General features: G+C 30.4%; 2 non-coding genes across 2 annotated transcripts; both read left to right on the top strand.

Moving 5' to 3' along the window:
• Window positions 1-17996: 17996 nt before the first annotated feature.
• Window positions 17997-18078, top strand: Trnas-aga. The gene has a single exon. It is a non-coding gene; the product is annotated as a tRNA-Ser (tRNA).
• A 1992-nt stretch (window positions 18079-20070) lies between these two features.
• Trnas-aga lies at window positions 20071-20152 on the top strand. Its single transcript has one exon. It is a non-coding gene; the product is annotated as a tRNA-Ser (tRNA).
• The last annotated feature ends 3113 nt before the right edge of the window (window positions 20153-23265 follow it).

The raw sequence follows: 23265 nt of genomic DNA, 5'->3' as shown, positions 1-23265 counted from the left end.
TTATGACAGGCTGAAGCAACACATAAACAGCACCATTCCGGCGTTCCTTTGCAACGACACTCACAGACGCTTATGTCGCTTCCAACCAAATGACCAGATCTATATGCTCACCTTAGGTAGACTTATGTAAACTTACTTGTAATATTAATTAAAAAAACATCGTGTTAGTCAATATGACTAGTTGTTGTAAATTTAAAACTCTACATTTTGTAAAATACAAAAAAAAAAAAATAACGCAGTTGTAATTGTAATACTGTAAGATATTATCAGATTTTTATTGTTCTTGACCGCAGGGATCTGTGAAGCAGATATTACGAAAGGAATTATAAGACGCCAAATGAAGAAGTTTCAAAATTCTTATGTAATTACTGAGAAAGGACCTTAAACTACTGATAAGAGTCGTTATGGACATAAAACAATTTAGCAATATACGTTCAGAATGGGTATCATTATACCATAGATCCAACATGTTTTGAGGATGTCGATAACACATCTTTAATTAAATTGAGATTATTGGGTTAGGTGATCAAAAACATAAACAATGTTCATGTTACCTCCCTCTCTCTCTACCTGATTGCAAACGTAAGGAAACTCTAAAATTCAAGTTAGAATATCTCATTTTATTTTAGTGGTATTAATCATTCAAAGAGGGTCGTGAAGTGATCGAAGATTTGCCTCGTTCTGGACGTTCATCAACATCAAATATCGAAGAAAACGTGTCAAAAATCAAAAAAATTGTGCTGGAAGATCGTCGTATGACTGAAAAGGAGATTGCTCGTGACTTAAACATCTCAAATGGATCCGTTCACCACATTCTACATGATATATTGGGCATGAGGAGCGTTGCAGCTCAACTTGTACCGAAACTCCTTGATTTTTTGCAAAAAGAATACCGAAAGACCGGGTGTGAAGAAATGATTTTTAAGCATGGAAACGACTCTACATTCATGCTCACTGTTTTTTTCGGACTACCGCGGTGTTGTAAGGAATATTACCTTGGCGTTATGCGGCATTTGCGTGAGTCCATCCGTAAGAAAAGACCAGATTTGTGGAAAGTCAATAATTGGATTCTTCACCACGATAATGCTCCATCGCACACGGCTCTTGTTGTACGCGATTTTTTGACCAAATACGGCACCACTGTTATCGCTCAGACATCATATTCGCCAGATCTGACGCCATGCGACTTTTTCCTGTTACCGAAACTTAAATTGTCCCTTCGTGGTAAGCGTTTTAAGTCAATTGAATCGGTAAAAGAGAATTCGCTGAAGGGACTAATACCCATACCTGCACGGGCCTACGAAAAGTGTATAGAAAATTGGGTCAAGCATAGGCATATGCGTATCGCTTCAGAAGGAGCATACTTTGAAGGAGATAAAATAAATTTGGAATAAAATTTAAATTTGTATTTTATTTACAGAATCCGGGTACTTTTTGAGCAGAAGGTATATTTAAAATATAATACATAAACATAAATGTATATATGTATGCATATCAAACTAAAAAGAAAAATTAATTGTACATATGTATATAAGTATATTTTGCTTATGTTTAATATATGTACATGTGTATGTATATTGATTAGAAATTATGTGGTAGACCCTGTATCAATTTAAAAGAATTTAAGCTTGCTTTTTCGCATTTTTTTGCAATTTTTTTGACTACTCGTTTTTCTATATGAAATCACTTGCGCTTTTTGTTCAACAATAATAAAACCAGAAAAATTCAAATTCAGACAAAGAACAAAATTGTATAGAAAAAATGAGTCGTGGTTAACAAAAAAACTACCTAAACATGGTTTGAATTTAAATTGCAGTGATGCGTTAACTCCACTGGTCATTACATGCACCCGCAAGCCGTTGCGTGCAAATCCCTCCTTCCCTATTTGGGAAACTGCAAACAACAGCTTTTCTGCTTTCAGCTCAAGTGACAGAAAAATGCTTCCAGCTTACGCCCACGCAGACGCTCAGCAAAAACGAACATTGGATAATAAAAATTAATTAAGAGTTACCAACAGCTCACATTTTCTCGTACACATTGCATTCAAGTGATATATCATAAATGAATTAGTGCCTTGTAGAAGTCAGAAATCTATCTGTTTGTTGGATAATATTTCTTGATTCACAACATACAATCAAATTTAATAAGAAACCAAAAAAATATTTGAAACTTCAATTAACTTATTAAACGACATAAAGGCTACTGTACTCCTAAACAGTGGGCCTCTTGTTCTTTGCTATATAGCATTTAATGATCAATATAGTGCAATCGGGCCATCACTAATTACAACGTTCGACCAAAAAAATGTTTATGTATCGTTGTTCCATGCACGGCTATTGTATAAATTTGAACAAATTTATTTCTCAGCGTCATTTCTTAGTTGCTTCGCACATTGCATATGGCTATTATATACATATATCATACGAAAACTTTTTTAAGCATGGGCTTAACGAAAACAAAAGTGCGAAAGTTGTTACGGGCTGAACATTCCTGGTTTATATGCTTTCTTTCATTGCACTACAAACATCTTTATAAATTTATACCATGTTTCTACTGCTTATTTAGTAAGTTTCTTAAGTAACTAAGAGTTTCGATTGACATATGTTACTTATTGCATGGGTAGAACTTACATGTGTCAGGTAGTTCTTTGACAGTTTTAAGAGAGCTTCTGTTTGTTTAGAAAATTCCACTCAATAATACGTCACACAAAAATTTAAATATATAATTGATATATTAAATCATATTTAAATAATATAATACAAATAAATAATATATTTATATATATATTTGTATATGATGAAAATAAAATTTCTAATGAATGAAATGGTTTTTGTTGAGTGGTTCCAATGCCAAAATAAGACTTTTTGCAGTTTTTTATAATTATTTTTATGAAATCTAATAAAATAAGTCTTAATTCTACAAATTTTCAATACATAATTTTTTTCTTTGATTTAGTAATTTATTTAAGATCTTTAAATTCTGTCAGTCTGTAAATAAATATATAATATACAAATAATATAATATATACATAATATAAAAAATTGAATAATATAAATATAATATATGTATGTGTATTCAAGACATACTGTTGTTGCCATAGCTTCTTTTCTGCCAGTATGATATATCGAAAGAACTAATTACTCTTATGTTGGCAATACTGCAAATTTTCTGTAATACCAAAAACATCGACCATATCAAAAATTTTTCCTTTTACATATTTAGTTTTTTTTTTTGAATCGCGATTTTTAGTGAGGTTTTGCATTTCATCGTTTCTTTTGCGAATTGATTTTGTTGTGTGGTGGCACATTGAACGCTTTGTAAAGTTTTTTATGTGAATGTGCTGGCTACGGGTGTATCCTTGAACGAGATCATCAATCTTTTTTCTTCTTTATTCTGTTCTGTTCTGTTCTGCTGTCGATGTTTTCGTTGTTTTTGTTGTTTTAGTTGTTGAGTTGTTATGTGCAGACTCGCTTTTCGGTGCTCCCTTCCAGCGAGCACATTTGAGTTATTTTCAAAATATTTTTTAGTTTGCACCGAAGTTAGCATTTTGCCATTTATTATTTCACTTCGCGTTTATTTTTACTCCATGACTTCTAAGTTTTTGTTGTTTTTTAAGTTGTGCATTGTTGTTGCATCGTCGGTATTGCCGCATGCAATGACCTCGAACTTGCGTTTATTTTTTAGTAAGTGTGGCAATGCAATTTTTGCTGCTGTTGTTGTCATGATTGTACAAAAAACAAAAAAAAAAAAGGAAAATGAAAATCGTTTTGCTTCTTTTTTCGCTATTAATTTTCAAAGCAAGAAAAAAGGTTTTACTTTAAAGTTGAAAAACTCCATTTGTCAAGTAAATTTTATTAATGATTGTTATTATGGCTGCAAATGATGAAGCTTATCAATCTACAAAATTTATTCTCTTAAAATTATATAATGATGTACTCTGGAAACTTTTAACACATAATGTATTATATTGTATGTATAAAAAATATTAATTATAATAATCAATTAAAAACCAAGCTTTTTATATTTTCAATACGCCTCTAATTATTCTGGAGTTAAATTCTTGCCAAAACGAAATTCGAAGATATTGCAATGTTTTTTAATATACATATGTATGTATATTTGAATCGTTCTATACCGAACCTAAAGTGACTTTGTATCTATAATGAATTATTTTAGGCCTACAAACAAATTTTATTATTTACCATAACTACCTTATAACGAATACCGTGTTTGTCTCATATTAACCTACACATCTTAACCTAGACATCATTAATGTTAACTGTGGTTTTTTATAAACAATTATAAATTTAATATATTAAGTGTAATAAAAAGGAATTCATTATTTTCCCAATTTATGGCTTTAGTTATCTGTATCGCATGTTGTATAAGTCCGATCAGGTTACGTTTAATGGCGTTGGAAATTCGGTGAGCCGAATGAAACGGTGGCCAAACCAGGATTGATGGCCAGGAAGGTTTTGCTGTGTGTTTGGTGGAATTGGTAGCTCTACTATGATCTGCTCCCTTAAGATAAAAGTTTTAACTCGAAACTGTACTGTTTGCAATTGGACCGTCCGAAGGAAACAATCGCTGTCTCCTATTGCCAGCTTTGGGCAATAGGAGAAAAATTGTGCTCCATCAGGGTAACGTCAGGTCACACATATCGATAATGCGAGGCCAAAAGTTGCGGGAGCTTGGTTAGGAAGTTCGTATGCATTTTTCTGGTGAAAAATTCGAGAGAGACTTATAAAAATCGACTGTCTCTCAATAGAGGCGACGACTTCTATGAAATACCTTCATAATGAAGATATCTTCAAAATAGCAACAAATAATAATAAACAAATAAAAGAGTGCATATTTGATCTAAATCGAATTATTGTAACTATGGTAAATCAGTCTTCAATTTCATGCAAAAATAATGGATTTCGTTTTATTACACCCATTATTTTTAAAATACATACGTATATAGTTTTAAATAATATGTAGTTGTTTTTGATCGCCCTATAACCAAGATCCTCATGCCGATAGATTGGTTATAGATTGGGATGTCCGACTGTATTTGAAGAAGGAGTACTACTCTAATAAAAATAAATATTCTGCTAGTTAGCAGATATCAAAATGTGCAGATGTGAAGAAAGTGGATTGGGTCATTGACTGCTGATTTTAAAGTCGTAAAATTCTCATTACTGACCTAAGTCATTCTTAAATGATCAACTTTAAATAAGTTTCTCCACATAAATAGTCTGATAATGGTATATAAAGTTTGCTAAAGTATTCGTAAACCATTCAATATCTTTCGACAAAAAGGAGAAGATTAACTGATTTAGCAAAGTCCATCTGTCTGTTAATATAGAAACCTGTTACGCAAGCTTATTAAATGAAATTTCGCCCGGAGTCTTTTTTGTGCTCCTTCGTTTGAAAACAAATGAAATTAGTTTATTATTTCATCGTACTAGAAATGAATACATATTTCTTAAAATATAGAATATCTGATGTGATGAATAGTGAAATAAAATACTCCCGCTCGTCAATCTAGCTTAAAAATGAATTGGTTTTCTTCTACTGCACTATAGTCTGTTTTTCAAAAAACTGCACTGAACTGTGAAGAAATGTTGATATGAAAATATATTTTAATGTTAAATCATTTAGTTTTAATTACTTTACTTACTAAAGTTCCCAGGGTTTGGCCTGATGCAGCTCTCCAAGTGCATCCTTGGCGTGTGAGCTGTTACCAGTCTCGCAGATCAAATGTAGTTACTGCATCATTTCATCTTCATATCTTCTTCCCCCAATTACCAATTCACTTCTACCAATTCACTCACCAATTATTAATTTACTTCTTCACTGGAGCATCTTTATCAATTCTTACGAAGTGACTAAGCGGAGCCACAGGACTAAATTCATTGAATTCAACAAATTTACATTTAGTTCTAATTATAGACCTAAATATAGATCAGTTGAGCTAATGTCTACTAATACTTCGAAGTGATAGTTTTGTAAGGAATAACAAAACTTGGATTCCTGCTTGTATGAAATAAAATAGTCGCGTTACAGCTTTCGCTTCAGCCTTTTCACTACAATCTTACTAGAAGTTGAATATATTTTATTGTTTTAATGTGACTATGAGTACTGTTAGGTAAATTTTATAAGCTACATATCCCCTATATAAATATAAAGTGCTTATTAAAACTAGGGTAGATATTGTGGGAACTAACTATTCATAAGAGGATTATTGAAAACAATTAGTCTTTCTATAGACGTCCCAGTCCCTGTTTCATTTTAATGGTTAGTTATAAGTATAGAATAGGTTACAGTGAATATATTTATGTAAAGATATAGAACTTTGCTGTACTAGGTATACAATATCAATATAATATTTAAGAAATTTCCTTTGTTATTTTTTTTTAGTTTAAAGTGAGGAATACTCACTTTTCGCTTTTAAGGAGTGTTAGTTCCACTTTTTTATCCATAAGTTGCGTACAAATAATTATAAAATGTTTATTCTTATATCTAATGTAAATTAAATCATTATTGATTTTATTTACTTTTAAAAGCATTCAACTTGAGATCAATCGGTATAAAATTCAGAAGCTCTTTAAGAATGTTTAATTACAACGGAGAATTATATTCGCAGTCTGATTATCAAAATTTAATCTTTCCCACAGCAACATAAATATGCTTTTTTTTCAATTTTTTCTTTTATTCTTACTGCATTAGTGTCCTTACCATTCGATCATGAAAGATTATTAAAACATTTCGAAACTCTTCACCTCTTCGCTACTTCACTACTTCACTACTTCACTCTTTCGTCGAATTTATTGTCATCTGCTGGCTTCGTGGCTGCTCCCAAAATCTAAATTTCAAGTTCGTAAAATAGTTTTTTGCCATTCTTTTTTGGCATACGCCACTGTGTTTCGTGCATTGCTTTTATTTTTGCGTTGTGCTCTTCCGATTTTTTCTTTTATTGCCACATTTTTGCTTTTGGCTGTTCCATTCCAGTTTTGTTTTTTGGGAGAAGCTGCACTCCTACCAAAAATAAAAACAAAATTAAAAATAAAAAGACAAACATTTGCTGTTTAAAATCAAAAAATTAAGAAAAAAAAAACTTGGTTGAAAATGAAACCGGATTTTTAGAAGTTGTTTTGCGTTGATTTTATGAATTTTTATCTTTTTGGTTCCTCTTCTGCTTCTTCTTCTTCTTGTTGTTTTTAACCTTCTTTATGTGTTAGACCCATTTTTTGCTGAATTTTTCGAATTCTGATTTTTTTCTCTACACTTTAAGTATTTGCACTGTGTATCATAAATGTTCCCGCTGGATCGAGGCAAAGGGAACGCGTGTATTTTTAAAGTCGTAAATTATTTTTCGTACAAAAATAAATTTGTTTTGTAAAAATATTTCTGTGCTTTTGTATAATTCGTCTCTGCAGGAACAGGTTTACTGGCGAACTTTCGCATCTCATTCCAAGTTAGGATAATACACTCGCAGATATAAAATTATATAATATAACTGCAATTAAACGAAAATGATTATATATAACTTTTCTAATAATTACAGAAGCATATTTACATTAGCAAATGAGTTCATTAATCAATGTATCACCTCACTCAAATCAATTAATTTGATCCAAGTATCTCCGTATCTTCGAAAAAGTCTGTAATTATTTTTGTTGTGGATTTTAAAAATGTTGAAAAAAAAATTTGCTTTAATAATGATTATTCAAAATGTAAGATCTAATTTTAAAATTGTTATCTAGCTGCCTTGCATTCTACACATTTTAAAAATAAGAAAAAATATTTATTGATATAAAATATAAAATTAAAATAAACTTATAAATACATAAATAAAACTATTTTTTTTTAATACTTCAGGAAATCTTTATATAATATTGAATTGAAAGTAGCCAGTTTGATTTAGAACTAATCACTAAACTAATCACTAAATTCTAATATGCAATTATCTGGTTTAAAAAATTTGATCTTCATTTATTTTTTTTTGGGTGGTACCTAGGTCTGCAGACCCAGGTCTGTAAGATATTAAATTTAAGTGTTAAAAATAGATAACTGGAACTTTTACATATTCAGTAATCTCCCCTATAACGCGATAGATTGGTTCCAGGTTATAGGAAAATGCGTTATAGGGATATTCCCGTATACCCCGTATACACACTTGCAAATGTACGCTAAGCGTATTATGAACTGAACAAATCCCCGTTCGTGTTATACGAGGGACTAAAACATGAAAACGCGTTATAAGGGTACCGTGTTATAGGGGGAATTACTATACTATATTTTATTTGTTTAAAAAATATTATTTATTATTGGTTCAAGAAAATTTGTACAGCCCTTAGAAAATTTATAGAATTTTACTTATATTTTAAGAGTTGATTATTATGACTATCCATCAACAAATCAATATCCAACGGTCATGTCGATGTTTAATTTAATTTATTAAAACTGAAATTCGTTTGGTAAAATAATATTCAATCTAAATTTCTCTCGAGCTGTCAAATTTTGTTGCCTAATCAAACGTATTCTATATTTATAAAACTATTTCTTTGTTGACATTTATTGTTGTTGTTGTTGTTGTTGTTGTGATTTGAGTTAGTGCTATTGCGCACTTTTACTCTTTTGTGGCTAGGGGGCTTATCCCCGCCCCATACTAAGCTTTAACTATACTAGAATTATTATCATTTATTTATCTTTTAACTGAAGACGGACCGTAGATCAGCATATCTTCCTGTGCGTCCTGAGGTGGACTTAAGGTTTGTTAGAGCGGGGTTAGGCAACGTATCAACTTTTGTGAATAATTTTAGGGGTCTGTCCTTGATATATTTTTTCACTAAGTCGGTTCTTAGATCTCTATGCATGTCTGTTGTTCTAATCTACCAAGGAATCTTAATTAGATGTTATACACATCCGTGCTGTAGTGCTGGCCTGATTATTTGAGTATATAATAACTTTCTATTTTTGAGGTTGAAGCGATTATTGTTAAACAGCAGCTTAAGGAGATTTATATTATAATTTTAGAGCAACTATTCCGTTTGTATTTCATATGTTTATACCAATTAAGCCGTTTGTCAAAAGTGACGCCCAGATATTTTATACTTTCCTTGCACCGTATCTCCGTGCCTCCGACGTTCACTACTGGAGAATGCTGCCTTCTCTTTCGTGTTATAAATATAGCCTTGGTTTTGCCGTTGTTAATTTTAATCTTCCATTTCTGGAGATATTCCACCATGAGGTCTATGTTTCTCCTTAAGGTGTTACTTACATTTTTGGCATGCCGGTCAGAATAGATCAAGCACATGTCATCTGCGTAAAGCGCCATTGAAACGGGGCTTAAGGTGGGGATGTCTGCCGTATATATATTAAACAATGTGGGTGACAGTGGCGACCCTTGAGGTACACCTGCTTCTATTGTTCGTGCGAACGAAAGAGTGCTGTTAATTTTAGTTCGACAGGACCTTTATTGCAGGAAGCTACCGATGATTTTAATCAGTCCGCTGGGGACCTCAAAATGGGTCATTTTGACTACAAGGCCATCATGACAGACATTGTCAAAGGTCTTGACTGTATTGAATATTATCATCCCGGTTGATACCCGTTTACTCAGCTGCGCTGTTCTGGCTAATTGTAGTTCCGTAGAGAGATCGTCCCTAAACCCGAATTGTTCATCCGGAAGGAAATTTAGGGCGTTCACCACTGTTTTTAGCCTAATTAGGATTACTCGTTCTGCTAGCTTCCCCAGAGTTGATTGACATTTATATTTTTTTTTAAAACGTACGTCAAAATAAAATAATATGAAATGAAATGAAATGAAATGAAATGAAATGAAATGAAATGAAATGAAATGAAATGAAATGAAATGAAATGAAATGAAATTAAATTAAATGAAATGAAATGAAATGAAATGAAATGAAATGAAATGAAATGAAATGAAATGAAATGAAATGAAATGAAATAAATGAAGAATGAAATGAAATGAAATGAAATGAATGAAATGAAATGAAATGAAATGAAATGAAATGAAATGAAATGAAATGAAATGAATGAAATGAAATGAAATGAATTGAAAATGAATGAAATGAAATGAAATGAAATGAAATGAAATGAAATGAAATGAAATGAAATGAAATGAAATGAAATGAAATGAAATGAAATGAAATAAAATAAGATAAAATAAAATAAAATAAAATAAAATAAAATAAAATAAAATAAAACAAAAATAAAATAGAATAATATAAAATAAAGTAAAATAAAATAAAATAAAATAAAATAAATAGCACTTCAAAATAAAGTGCTACGATACATCGTAAATGCTCCATAATACATCAGATACAGTAATCTCCACCGTAACCTTGGTATGTCAACAGTCGGCGACGTGGGTTAAAAGTGTGCCGTTGCTCACAAACAGCGTTCAAAAATATCTTTCAACGTTACAGCATCCAGTCTTCTTCAGGCAGTTGCATTACCTAGACAGTTAAAAAGGAAAACAGTTGTAATGGACAGCGAGTAGTAAAAAAACTTCCCTTTCGACCTTTTAAATTTTTCAATCAAAATTGCTTATTAGTACCTTTTATTTGTCTATATTTTAAGAATCGTTAATAAAAAAAGAATACATATGTATGTCGAATCAAATCATAATTTATCTGTTAAGTCATATAAAACAACTGTTGATTTCAGGGTAACTTTGTTATTCTCGTAAAATATATAGAGTGTTGTAAAATAATATCAAGTGTTATACATTTTGCTCGAGATTATTCAATCGAAAATGAAAACTGCACTAAAAGTGAATCTCGATTGAAAAAGTTACTCCAGATTTAACAACCGAAAGCGACATAAGTACATATGTTGAGTTTATTTTTGTTAGACTTACATTTTTGGATATTCGCCAAGCACATTAGTTTATAGACAACGTGGAATGTTCTAAGTTTACTAGACATAGGCATTAGCATAGGACGTGCTCAGTTTTCTAATAATCGTTTGCACCAACATTTAGTACTCTGTTTGTATATAAATATAACATTTAATAATATTCATATTTTTATACAACATTCATAAAATTAATATATTATATATGCACTCATATTCAATAATGGACAAATCGTAATAAACAACTTTATTTTTTAGAAAATCATCTCTCAACATATCTTATATCTGAAAAATAATAAAATATTTTTATTTTACTTAAACTATAGTTTAGTTTTTAATTTTAACTTTACGAGTATCTAAATTTGAGACATCTCTTTAAAGTGTCAAAATTGAAATTTATTTTAATTGCTTTCCTTGTCAGTCTTCAAAGTTTTTTGCAGTGCTTTAAATAATTCCTCATTATAAAGTCCCTAAAACGCAGATATGCAACCGTAAAGAAATGCCTTAAATTATCCATTAGAAAATAAATAAAAAATAGGAGAGGAAATAAAACCAACAGATAAAGGCAAAGTAAATCGTTAACCTTCTTCAGAGTGTTTTATTAATCCAAACCAACAATTTCAGTCACAATTGCAATTCTGACACCTTTTGTAGCCGAGTAACCTAAGCGCTTTTGTCTTTCATCCACTCGCTTAAGGTACAAAGTATAAAAGAACCAAAAACTTTTGCACACCTCATTATGCCCTGCATTATTATGATTTACTTTGTGTAGAAGGAATAATGGAAACGTCTTAATAAAGGGAAAAATAAGAAAAAATCTCAGATAAGGATAGTTCCGTGCTCAGCAACAATTTTCGCTGTGGGGTTCCCAGATTTATGTTGCCTGATGAGATGCTGTCAGTAGTTCATGGGAAAGGACTGCATTTAGGGATTCAATTTGCTACGAGTTCAGAAGAGAAGGAAAATCACTTTAGTTCTTTCGGTAAGTTTAAAGGATGTAAACAAAAAATAATATAAAATCTATGATTGAAGTTGAGATGGGCGGCGTGCTTACAATGAAGAAAAGATTCTTTTGTTAAATGCTTCAATGGACGTTTTCTTCTTACAATTTGAATAAAACGTGAAGCTTTTAACTTGTCTGCTGATAAAATTTTTTTCTTCTTGCACGAAAAATCTTAGTTGAACTCAGCATTCATAAGATTCTTACTTTTTTGTTGCATAATCAAGATTAATTGAGTTGAAAACTTTAAAATTTTAAAAAAATGCTTCATATTTCGAATATAAAGTTTCGCGTTTATTGGGAGTAAATTAAAAAAAAAATTATAGTTCGATAAGATCTTCCTAAACTGCGGTAGAGAAAAGGTTTTAATCACAAAACTAATTAAATTTTCTATCAATCCTTTTAGAAAAGAGAAGAAAGAATATAAAAATCCATTTCAAAATCATTATTTCTGTATTCTTTTTGAATTAACTTTTAAACTACATCAACACACCTATGAAATCTTGATAATTGTCTTTGAAAAAATAGATTAGTAAAAGCAATTATTAATTTTATTATTAAATTGCAATTGGACGCAGTGAAGTAAAAGTGGCAAATATTTCTCACCTAAAACATAAACTATGAATCACCAAAACCAGTATTCTAATCGAAAAATCGAAACAAGATCACCATGATCCATCATTTAACCCGATCGCAGATTTACATATAATCCGAAAGTAGTGCTGATACGATCCTGCAAGAATAATTAGAAAAACAGCAGTTCATTAGATTAACTATTAAAAATGAGGGATTACACAAAAATTCTGCATAAATGATTAGCACTTCATCTTCAATTTAAAATAAACATCTGCATATCTCGATAATTAACGGACGATTGTGGCTGCTAATGCAAAATTTAATTAATCACAATTCCGTCAACACGGCAACAGTAATTTGGCCTGTAATAAATCATGTGCAAGTGCAGTAAATGAAGTAGTTACCGCATTACACAAGCCAAGTTGTCAGCATTACTGGTCGCCATTCATCAAGCCCGGAATCCAATTCATGCCTCAAAGGAATGTCAGAGAGCGAAAAGTGAAAAATAATAAAACGCAAAACCTTAACGAAATATGCAACCCGTAATGATTGAAGGTAAAAATGGGCAGTGAAATGCAAACAAAGTGCATTTATGACACGTTGCCAACTGTTCCTCGTGATGTCAAACCTCCGCATAGTGCAACAGCACTTACTGCGCTATTGTGCACGCAGCCATTGCCGCGCTCTTTCCCGCGCTGTTCCCGGTTCCTGGTGTTGCCAACGCAACAATGTTCAGCGCTTGTATGCATGCGCACACGTTTAGACTATAATTCACACCACTCACATTTCATGCATTTTCTGCATTTGATGCAGTTGATGCATTGTCCGCCACTCATCGCCAGCTCTTAAGCGACCATCTTAATCAGCATAGCCGGGACGTGCAGAACAATTCAGTCAATCATTTGTGATTCTATACTTCAAGAGCATCAGAGGCGGATATGCATGCCTCAATATTCTATTCATTAAGTAATTTCCCCGATTTTAACATCCAGTTTGATTCAATGAGATTATTAAATCTTTAGATTCATATATATTGTGGTAAGAATTTTTACAGAAATTGGATTTTTAGTATATGTTTTGATATAACGGAGATCTCTATTGTATTGTTGATCTAAAACAGGGCTGTCCAGACCAGATGCGATCGCGGGCCAATACAAATCACTATACAGATTGGAGAGCCGCAGAAACAAATACATATGATTATAGTTGTCTTTGACAAAAATTAATATATGATTATAGTGTTATATTTAGTTTTATTAATTTATTAATTATTAAATTCATATATTTGATACACATACCATAAAAGTAAAATAATGTGCTTTTAATAGTAGTAGATCAAAAACATGTCGTAAGCCCTACTTTGGACAGTCCAGGTCTAAAGGAAAGGGTCGTGTAAAGTTATAATGTTATAATGTAGCAAATGTTGAACATTAAATTATGTATATGTATAAGACAGATGTATACTAATTAATAGTATATATATTAGAGCAGTTCCTATGAATAAACCAACTGATAAAAATCATATAACATATCATAGTTTATAAATATCATACTTTCTATAATGTATGCAATGGTACTTGCTTAAATAGACCGTTTCCTTTCCAAATCGAATAAATTCGGAGAGTGATGCTCAATTTTCAATATTATTCAAAATTTTGCACTTTAAAGAAAGTTTTACGAAAGTTTTACCTTAGGCCTGCTCAGACGACGTCATCAAAAGAAACTACATAATCTTTTTGTAATTTAACATAATGGGTCTTTATAAAAATCTTTTTAAAAATATTTGATGGCATCAACGACAAACTACTCCTTAGTATTTTGTAACTAGTTTTAGTTATATAGTAATAAATATTGTTTTGTATATAGTTTTATAATATTTGGGATAAAGAAAAATGTTATTACATATGTGGAACGATTTTAATCTCACGATCGTTTTGTTTTGTTTATTAATTGCTGACAAAATCAAATATATTATATTTGATATATATTATATATATTATGTCGAATAATTTCATTAAAGGATTTTATTCATTCTTATAGTTTGTTATAAATTATTTATAACAACGCATTAAAAACAAAATGTATTCAAAATTTAGTAATCGCCGTCATTGGTGTCAAAGGTTCTTCGTTATTAATTTAATCTCTAGAGTGAATCTAAATTTCTTTCTGGCTATAAAGCTTTGTGAATAATTTTAAGTTGGAATACCACAACTTTGCTTTCGAATAATAATTATTAATCATCAATATCGACGATTAACTGAACTGAAAATCATGAATATCACTGGTTTCGATTTTTCATCACACTAGTATGGGACTAGTAGGTATTTCATCTACTACGAGGTATTACCCATTTCGTTGTCCCGATTTGGTAGAACTGTTTTAGTGACATACGCAAAATAGGACTGGATAAGCATCATACATATAATTTACGATGATCGGGTGCTTGTAGAACACCCTTCAGATAACAATTCTTTTTAGTGATTATGTTAATTTTTGCGCTTGGGTCAACAAACAAAATTGTCACAATAGAGTACAATGGACACACAAGTGTCCATTGTCACAATGTCTATAAAAACGGGCATTACGGTGCGATGTTGGGCCTTCTTTAAAATGACGAAGATGTGATGCAAGCTGTTAATTCTCACAGCTACAGTCTTATCACTACCAATAAAAAAAAAAATAAGACTTCATTTATTTAAAATTGATATACATGGTTTCTTGCTAATCTGTGAAAATATAAGATTAAAATAAAAAAAAAAGTTCTTGGTTTTATAAAAAAAATCTTCTATTAAAAGAAATGGTTTTGTAATTTATTCACAAATTAGTTTTGTGAGGTGGAAAAGCAGATCAAGTTGCACTTATCCAGTGATTGTAGACGTGCCAAGAGTCTGCTATTCTTTCCATAACAACCTTTTGCCGATACTACAGTACTTCCTTTTTCTTAAGACAACAAAGAATGCAATCTGTTGTCTTCTAAGATGGCCTCATTACTGGGCTGTGCACTTAAATTTTAATAGCAAACACTTTGAGTGCGGCTTCTTTGTGTCTTAAAGAAAAAAAATTAACTTTACATGAGCAAAAGTGCAAGAAAAAAAATAGTTGCGGCTTTTGTGGCTGTGTGAACAAGTGGAAGAAAGGTGCTACGTACTTCAAGTCGCAAAGATCATACAAATTAAAACATTGCAAAATTTTAAAGAGACTGAACATTCTTTGTTCCTCACTGGTTAAATACCATAATTAAAAGGGGGTTTGCCTATTTTCAATCACTAAATGACGTCTAAGATGTGACATATTTAACATTCAAGCACAAAGTAGTTTAGTGAAATATTTTCATATTAAATAAAATTTTATTTTTTCTATTTAATAATAGACTTTTAAAGATACATGAAATTATATTAATGAAATAAAAACCTGGAAATTCTAGTCACGCTAAACTATTCTTAAAACTACGATTTCGATAAATATCTTTTGAAGAATCACAAAATACTTGTTACATTAAATCCGAATATACTATATTATTTAGTTTCCAGCAAATATTTCATTGGAAATAGGCTTGTACACTTATTAAAATAAAGGCCAGAAAAGTTTTATGGAAGATATCTGGGGGACAAGTATCACAAAAGAGTTAACTAGAGAGAACATCGCCATTACACACATAAGAAAGGCGACTACAAAAAATTTCATGGTCCATTTTTTCAGCTATTCCAGATAATCAACACATATTTATGTACATATATTGTTTTCTCTGTTTTAAGAAAAAAACTACTGATGTCTGGTAATCACTAAATACCTAAGAACAAAATAATTCCTATAAAAGTATAAAAAAACAATATATACCCATACCCGTTTAATATTAAAGCCGTTAATCTAACCAAAATGAAATTGAAAAAATTCAAGTTAATCACCGATGTCGACAAAAATACCCAATCTTTGCAAACTAGTCTTTAATAGATTACCTATAATAGAGTAAATATTAACAATGGAAGCTAGTACACAAATCTGGTACTAGTTAAAGAAATAAAAAGGATAAAAAAAATCTCCAACACAAAAAAATATAGAAACGCTAACTCGACAACCATAATTTCGATTTTCCGAAAGAAATTTCAAGGTTCTACTCTGATTAGATGATTGCGTATCGTTAGTTTCTATCGGACAACAGAGTTGCGGATTTTTATAACTCCTATTTAGCATTACATACATAGTTTCTTTTTCAAATGTAATAAAAAAAAATATCCATAATAGAACGAGGTATATTTTTCTTTGTTTCACTCAACAACATCTTAAAAATAAATAAGTAAATAAGTAAATCTTAAAAATATTACTAAAAAAATATCATTTATCATAATAACTTAAGCAATTAATAGAGGTGTCAAACCTTTCTATGGTTACAAACAGACATCTTCAATTTCAATTGAAGCATCAAATCAGTTTTCCTACACAATTCTACAGATTAACTTCAAGATTAAAGATTATGGCAGAATAGATGAAAGATTATAGATTAGAGGTTAAAGGTAAGAGATTAAATATTAAAAATTAAAGAGTAAAGAAAGATTAAATAAATAATGTCAATGTTTTGAATATAGTGAGCTACAATAATTCAGTACTCTGGAAAAGTGTAAACTATTTCTTATTCAAATTAAAGGGGAGTATTTAATTGAAATTTAAAGATTTTAACAGAATCTATATACACATACTTCTATGTTAAGTAACTTGTTAGTCAGTGGAAAATGTGGGACGCCTAGGTATACGTAAATATGTATATAGAAAATATTGATTTCTAAGAAAATAAAATCTTTAATAAAATTAAAAACATTTTTAAGGAATTAAAGAAATAGAGTAATGGATTCCATACGTTTTAAAATATGTTACTGACTGAATTAAAACACTAATATAAACTATATAGACCTTCAATACATTTTTAAATATAATTTAAAACTCCAATGATTTGATCAATTCCGGATAAAAATGTGGGGGTTCAAAGCTGATGATCCTAGATTGCTTGTTTGTATTAGCCATGTTTAGTTTCTATATATGTATGTATAAGTCATAGCAGTTTTTCTTATCTAACTTCTATTTAGAAACCTATTTCGTATGCAAAATAGGACTAAATTCTAATTGAATGGCGTGGTAGGTTAACACATTGGTTCTTTTCTACAATATATACACATATATCGACTAATATACATACATAATAAATAATGCTTATTTTATTCATAATTTTTTGTCTAGAGATATTTATTTAATTTTGTAAATTCAAAATTTTATTATCGAAAAAGTGCTGTCAAAACTCAACTGTTATTGTAATGAGACCAAAACATAGAAATTTTCTATGTTATTCAATTAGCTCATATAACAGCATTGCATATGGCTGGAGTAACTGTTATAACAATTATTTATATTCTGATAATACTGATATTTTTCATTTTAAATTACTAATTGCAATTTACAATTTATTTAATAAATAATAAATAATAAATAAAAAATACTATTATATCACCAATATACGTCAAATAGTGTTTTCTTATTAACCATTGCGCACGTGGGACTCCATGCAGTCGTGGCCGAGCGGTTAAGGCGTCTGACTAGAAATCAGATTCCCTCTGGGAGCGTAGGTTCGAATCCTACCGACTGCGAAGCACGGTCGTTTTTTTTTTATTTTTTTTAAATTATTATTTTTATTTTAATGAATTAAAATAATATATTTAGCATTAAATTATTAAATTGTAAAATTTATTTTTGATTTTAAAAGGACAAGAAGTAAGAAGAAAAAATATTTCGGTAGTTTTAAAGTTTATTTTCATTTCATTTCTTAATTAGCAAATTGGTTTAACTTGATTAGGTACAATTTGAATAAAGAAAGAATTTCATTTCTTAAATAATTTTTATTCAATAATTACTGATACAATAATTACATCTTTATAAAAATTTTTTAAAAGCAGTTTTAATTTTAATTTTCCTTAATACCTTATAATATATTAAATTGTATTGTCGTAATAAATTGCCTGATAATTCTTTTTTTTTTTAATTATTGCATGATAGTTTTATAATATGGACCTGATTTATAATCATTTCGTGGTCTTGATTGGGCCAGAAAGTTTCAAGACACGTCACATTGAACTGTCATTCAATGCATCATTTTTTAATATGAAACGCGTAATGCGTGGAATGTAAGCATTCGGATGGCTATTTTCCCAATCGAATTTTCTACTGTAGCGAGGCTCAATTATTGTTTGGTGGATATGTTAACAAACCCCTTGCCGCCTCAGTAGTCAGGTCAAGTGCTACATGGCAAATCTATTACAAATGTAGAACTTTGACTTATTACACAGAAGCAAATCAGATTTATCTAATGTAATATATGTCTTTACAGGCTACTGGACCTGTGGTATCTCCTGCAATTCCTGTCTACCAGCTATCGAAGAAAGAACACCAGAACTCCTGCTCTTTCTATGTCCAGGCTTGACCAGAACTAGGCTTAAGTTTCTGGTCCCCTTCTTCAGCACACTCGGAAATATCTCTAGCCTAAGCATTGGCCAGATTCTTGTCTTTATTAATAGCTCTGGCTGGATGTAGTTTGATCTTATCTTTACGAGGATTTGTGAATTTAAAACGGCTTTCTTAGGTAATTAAGGAGGATTCGGTCCTCTCTCCACCATAACTAACTAACTAACCATTTCAACAAACAAAATTAGTGTTTCTGGTGCAATCCATATCCACATCTAAAAAAAATTGAATGCTTATTGTGAAATTTGGCCTGTGAAAGAGTGATAGATGGATTACTTACGTTGATTTTTTTGTTGTTATCTTGAAAAGAAAAAATTCGACTAAATAAATGATATTAGAAAATGTGCACTGATGAAAGCAACCTAATTATTAATTGGGAGCTGAAAGAATTGCAATAATACTAAAGAGAGCAAAGAAAATACAGTTCCTATATTTAGAGAACTGGCATTTCTTCAGTAATTTTTGCTGTAATAAATATAACAACTAAACATTCGTTTACCAATTCCATGTTATTCTACATTTAATTCTGATTCTGTTAAGTGGGTATTTATAATTTATTTGCAGTTTCATATATAATTATTTGAATTGGACCTGGCTTAGATAAATCTAGACCGCTAGGTGTTAATCCTCTTGAACGCATCTCTTCCCCTTATTACTGGAGTAAAGTTTTCGCTTTGCAGTGGAAATCTTCTCCATATATTTCTAATTTCAACTAACTGATATATGAGGGCTGTGAACAGCATATATTTCTTTAATGATTTAGTTTAGAAGTTTAATAGAACTCTGGATCATTGTTTTGGCTTATTATTTTTTAACCGAAAACGTTTGGTGCAATTGTACGGAAAAGTCAAAAGTTTCGGTTTTAAACGGGTTCAGGCTTCAAGCACCTGGATTATGATTTGGATTATTAACAACATAAATAAAAATATTCTATGTTGATAAGAGTGAAATTGCTTGACTTGGGTTGGTGCTTTATATCCAATAAACAAACACTTTTACTCTAGAAATTCTAGAATTTGTCTTTATTTTATTTATATATATATAATTTTTATGTTTATTTTAAAATGTATGAAAATATAAAAAAAAATATTTATGTCACATATAGACCGCTTATGAAACATGCAGTCGTGGCCGAGCGGTTAAGGCGTCTGACTAGAAATCAGATTCCCTCTGGGAGCGTAGGTTCGAATCCTACCGACTGCGAAGCAGAGTCGTTTTTTTTATTTTTTATACGCATTTTGTTTTTATTATTATTTAAATAAGTAATAATATAATTATTTATATTAAAAAAAAAAAAATTGAATAAACCTATTTTATTTTTATATAATAACTAGATTCTGTTATTGCATATGATTTTTTACTTTCCTTTTATTTTTACATATTCTTATATTCAATCTATCAATCTATATATTTATTGTTTAAATGAATTGTTATTCCGACCAATATTCAATTAGTTTTTATATTTGTTACTGGGCTTTGGTCGTTTATTTATTGTTTTTGAAAAATAAATTTTGAACAATATTATTTTTCTATTTCTGATATAAAAATTAGATTTTTTATGTACTTATACCAATTTTATATATAATTATTTGTATTCTTAAATTCATTCGTACACATATTTAATCAGGGCTCTATTTAAAACGATTTAATCGTTTCATTTCAATTTAAAAACAATTTATTAGGTCGGTTCCAGTTTTCATTTCGGTAAAATATCGGTTTCTTCCGGTTTTTGGGTTAGTTTCCAATATAAAGTTTTAGTGTTTTTATATTAAAAATGAGCTTTTTGTTATAGTTGAGAAGATTTACTCTTTTTAAATAGTAAAGTTGACAATTTTATTCAAAACACTGGCTTTTAGGTTTATAAATAAAAACTGTTCTTGAGCTTTTAACTTAAATCTCTTGAAGTTTTGACATTACATTAGTTTATATAACTTTTAACGTATATAAACAGATGTCCAGAGTTTTTACATAATTACCTGCCTTGTTGGTTCAACACCACAGTGTTCTAAATACACGCATCAATATAATGCGCTGATAGATTCCCCATTGAAATTCAAAGAAATTCTGCCGGTAGCAATTGAAGTTAAGTGTTTGGCATAACTTCCCCATTGGTAAGGAGCGAGGTCAACACGGGAGTATTCTAAATCTGTACCCGCTTGGGGAACGCGTATAAGACCTGCTTATGTTATCTAAGTGCATGGTGCTGAAGTTTAATTAGCCTATATAGGTATATTTTTTTGGTTGGCTTTGATCTTCATTTCGCTAAAATAATGGTTTTCGCGATTTGCAGTTCAGTTTCGATTTGAAGCATTTCTTTGAATGATCAAGTCTCAAAATCTCAATGAATTAACTATTTCAATTTATAGTTCCGTATATTATAGCAATTTTTATTAATTTAATAATTAATTACCAGTTAAAGTCGTAAATAAATTTATTTATAATTTATCGACATTCATTTTTATTGATTTAATTTAGTTATAATCATAAATAAATAGGAAAAATTTTAATATTATTGATTTGGGGTCATAGGAAAATTAGAAAATGTTTTCATATAAAAATGGAAGTTTTACGGCGTTAATTAATTTTGCCAAACTTTCTCCTACTTCAGCAAAAAATGCATTTGGAATGAAATTGTAAGAATTAAACGTACTATGTGTATTTGAACTCGATAGTTATACATTTTTATGACTCTTTTAGAAATTACAGTAAAATTTAATCCCAACTAATGCAGATCTTTGCATACCTCGCCTCCAGTCTATCGTGACAAAAACTCTTAAATTAATGAGCCTCATTCACCTCTCAAAAAACATGATAAACTTGATTTAAATTTAATTAATTTCGCAATTTTATATCGCAGAAATAAGCCGTGCCATACACAAGTACACGTTGCTTATCTTAATTAATCGTGTCTTCCAGAAGTGCATTTATTGTAAAAAATGATATTATTGAGGCCCTTTGTTTCATGTGTGAGAGCAATAAATTTAATCAATTTTACTAATTATAACCTGCAGCATAAAACCAACGAACCATGTGCCAGGAATAAAATCCGTCATTGAATTTGGTTCAATGTTACGTATTTTAGCTTTAATTGCTATTTTTTATTACAAATTGGTTGCACATTCAGGAATGTAGAGGAGCTTCAGCGGTACTTGCATTTATTGCAGTTCTTTTTTTCCTTAGCTCTGGCTCGGGCAGGCTGTAGTTGCAGTTGGAGTTGCACATGGGCTTGCGTTGGTTAGGCGCATTAGTGTAACCTATAATTTAAAACATCGTAAACACGTCATAAATTTAGTTTATGCGGCATTAAGCCTTCAGTTTCCAGATATGCCAAGAAACGTGAAATGCAAGAAACGGCAGAGGCAAGACTTTAATGACAAAAGCACTTGTTGAATGTCTCTGGAAATAAAAATAAAATCAGAACTTGAAGGAATCGTTGCAAAACTAAATTATAGGCCATTATGTTACTAGTTACACAAAACCCTTTTGTTTAGTTTTCAGTAGACCCTCTTTGTTTATTTATTTTTTTTTACAATTTAATTAAAAGCTGTGCCTTTTGACTGAGTTCTTGTAAAAACATTAGTCATATCATCTGCATCCAATTACCGCAGAAAATTTGGTAATAGGTGTTTACGAGTAAAAACTCTTAGTTCTGGATATCAACTAAAATACTAAAGGACGAGAATTATTCATTTTTATTATTTGTAAATGTGGAACTTTCAAATTTGGTTATTTAACCACTTATGGATAAGTATTTGTCGTTATGGCATTTCTTAGTTAGAGCAAATATGATTCAATCACATCTTAAAGCTAATAAATGTTGTTGATGTAAATATATTTATCGACTTCACCGCAATAGCCTAGAAATCTGTGCAACTTTGGATATATATTAATAGAAAATTAGCTTAGCCATTATACTTATAAACGCAGGTTTCTTAATATCAAATGAGTTCACCGAGTACATAACATCTACTCAAATTTTGCTACACATCGATAGGAAATCGATAAGTGAGCAATCATCCGTACTTATCCGTACTTAAATAACATGTAAATGTATCAAACCAATTAGGTTCTACAAAAGCATGTATGCTTTATAAGTATAGACTCCATGGTCATTCTTACCTGAGAGCAGCAATGCTCTTTTTGAATTTACTGATCCTCATAAATGAAGATTTCTTAATATCAAACAATATGTAGTTATCATGGTTCTAAAAAAGAGAGTTCGGATTATGAGTGCAAAGACAAATAATCAAAATAAATTGTAATCTGGCTTAATAGAGGTTCGGATAACGGCCGAGTAGACAATTTTAGTATATATG

The sequence above is a fragment of the Teleopsis dalmanni genome, chromosome 1, assembly GCF_002237135.1.
Source record: "Teleopsis dalmanni isolate 2A chromosome 1, ASM223713v2, whole genome shotgun sequence".
Taxonomy (NCBI): Eukaryota; Metazoa; Arthropoda; class Insecta; order Diptera; family Diopsidae; genus Teleopsis; species Teleopsis dalmanni.
Note: the sequence above shows the minus strand (reverse complement) of the source record. Positions and strands in the feature narration are given on the sequence as shown.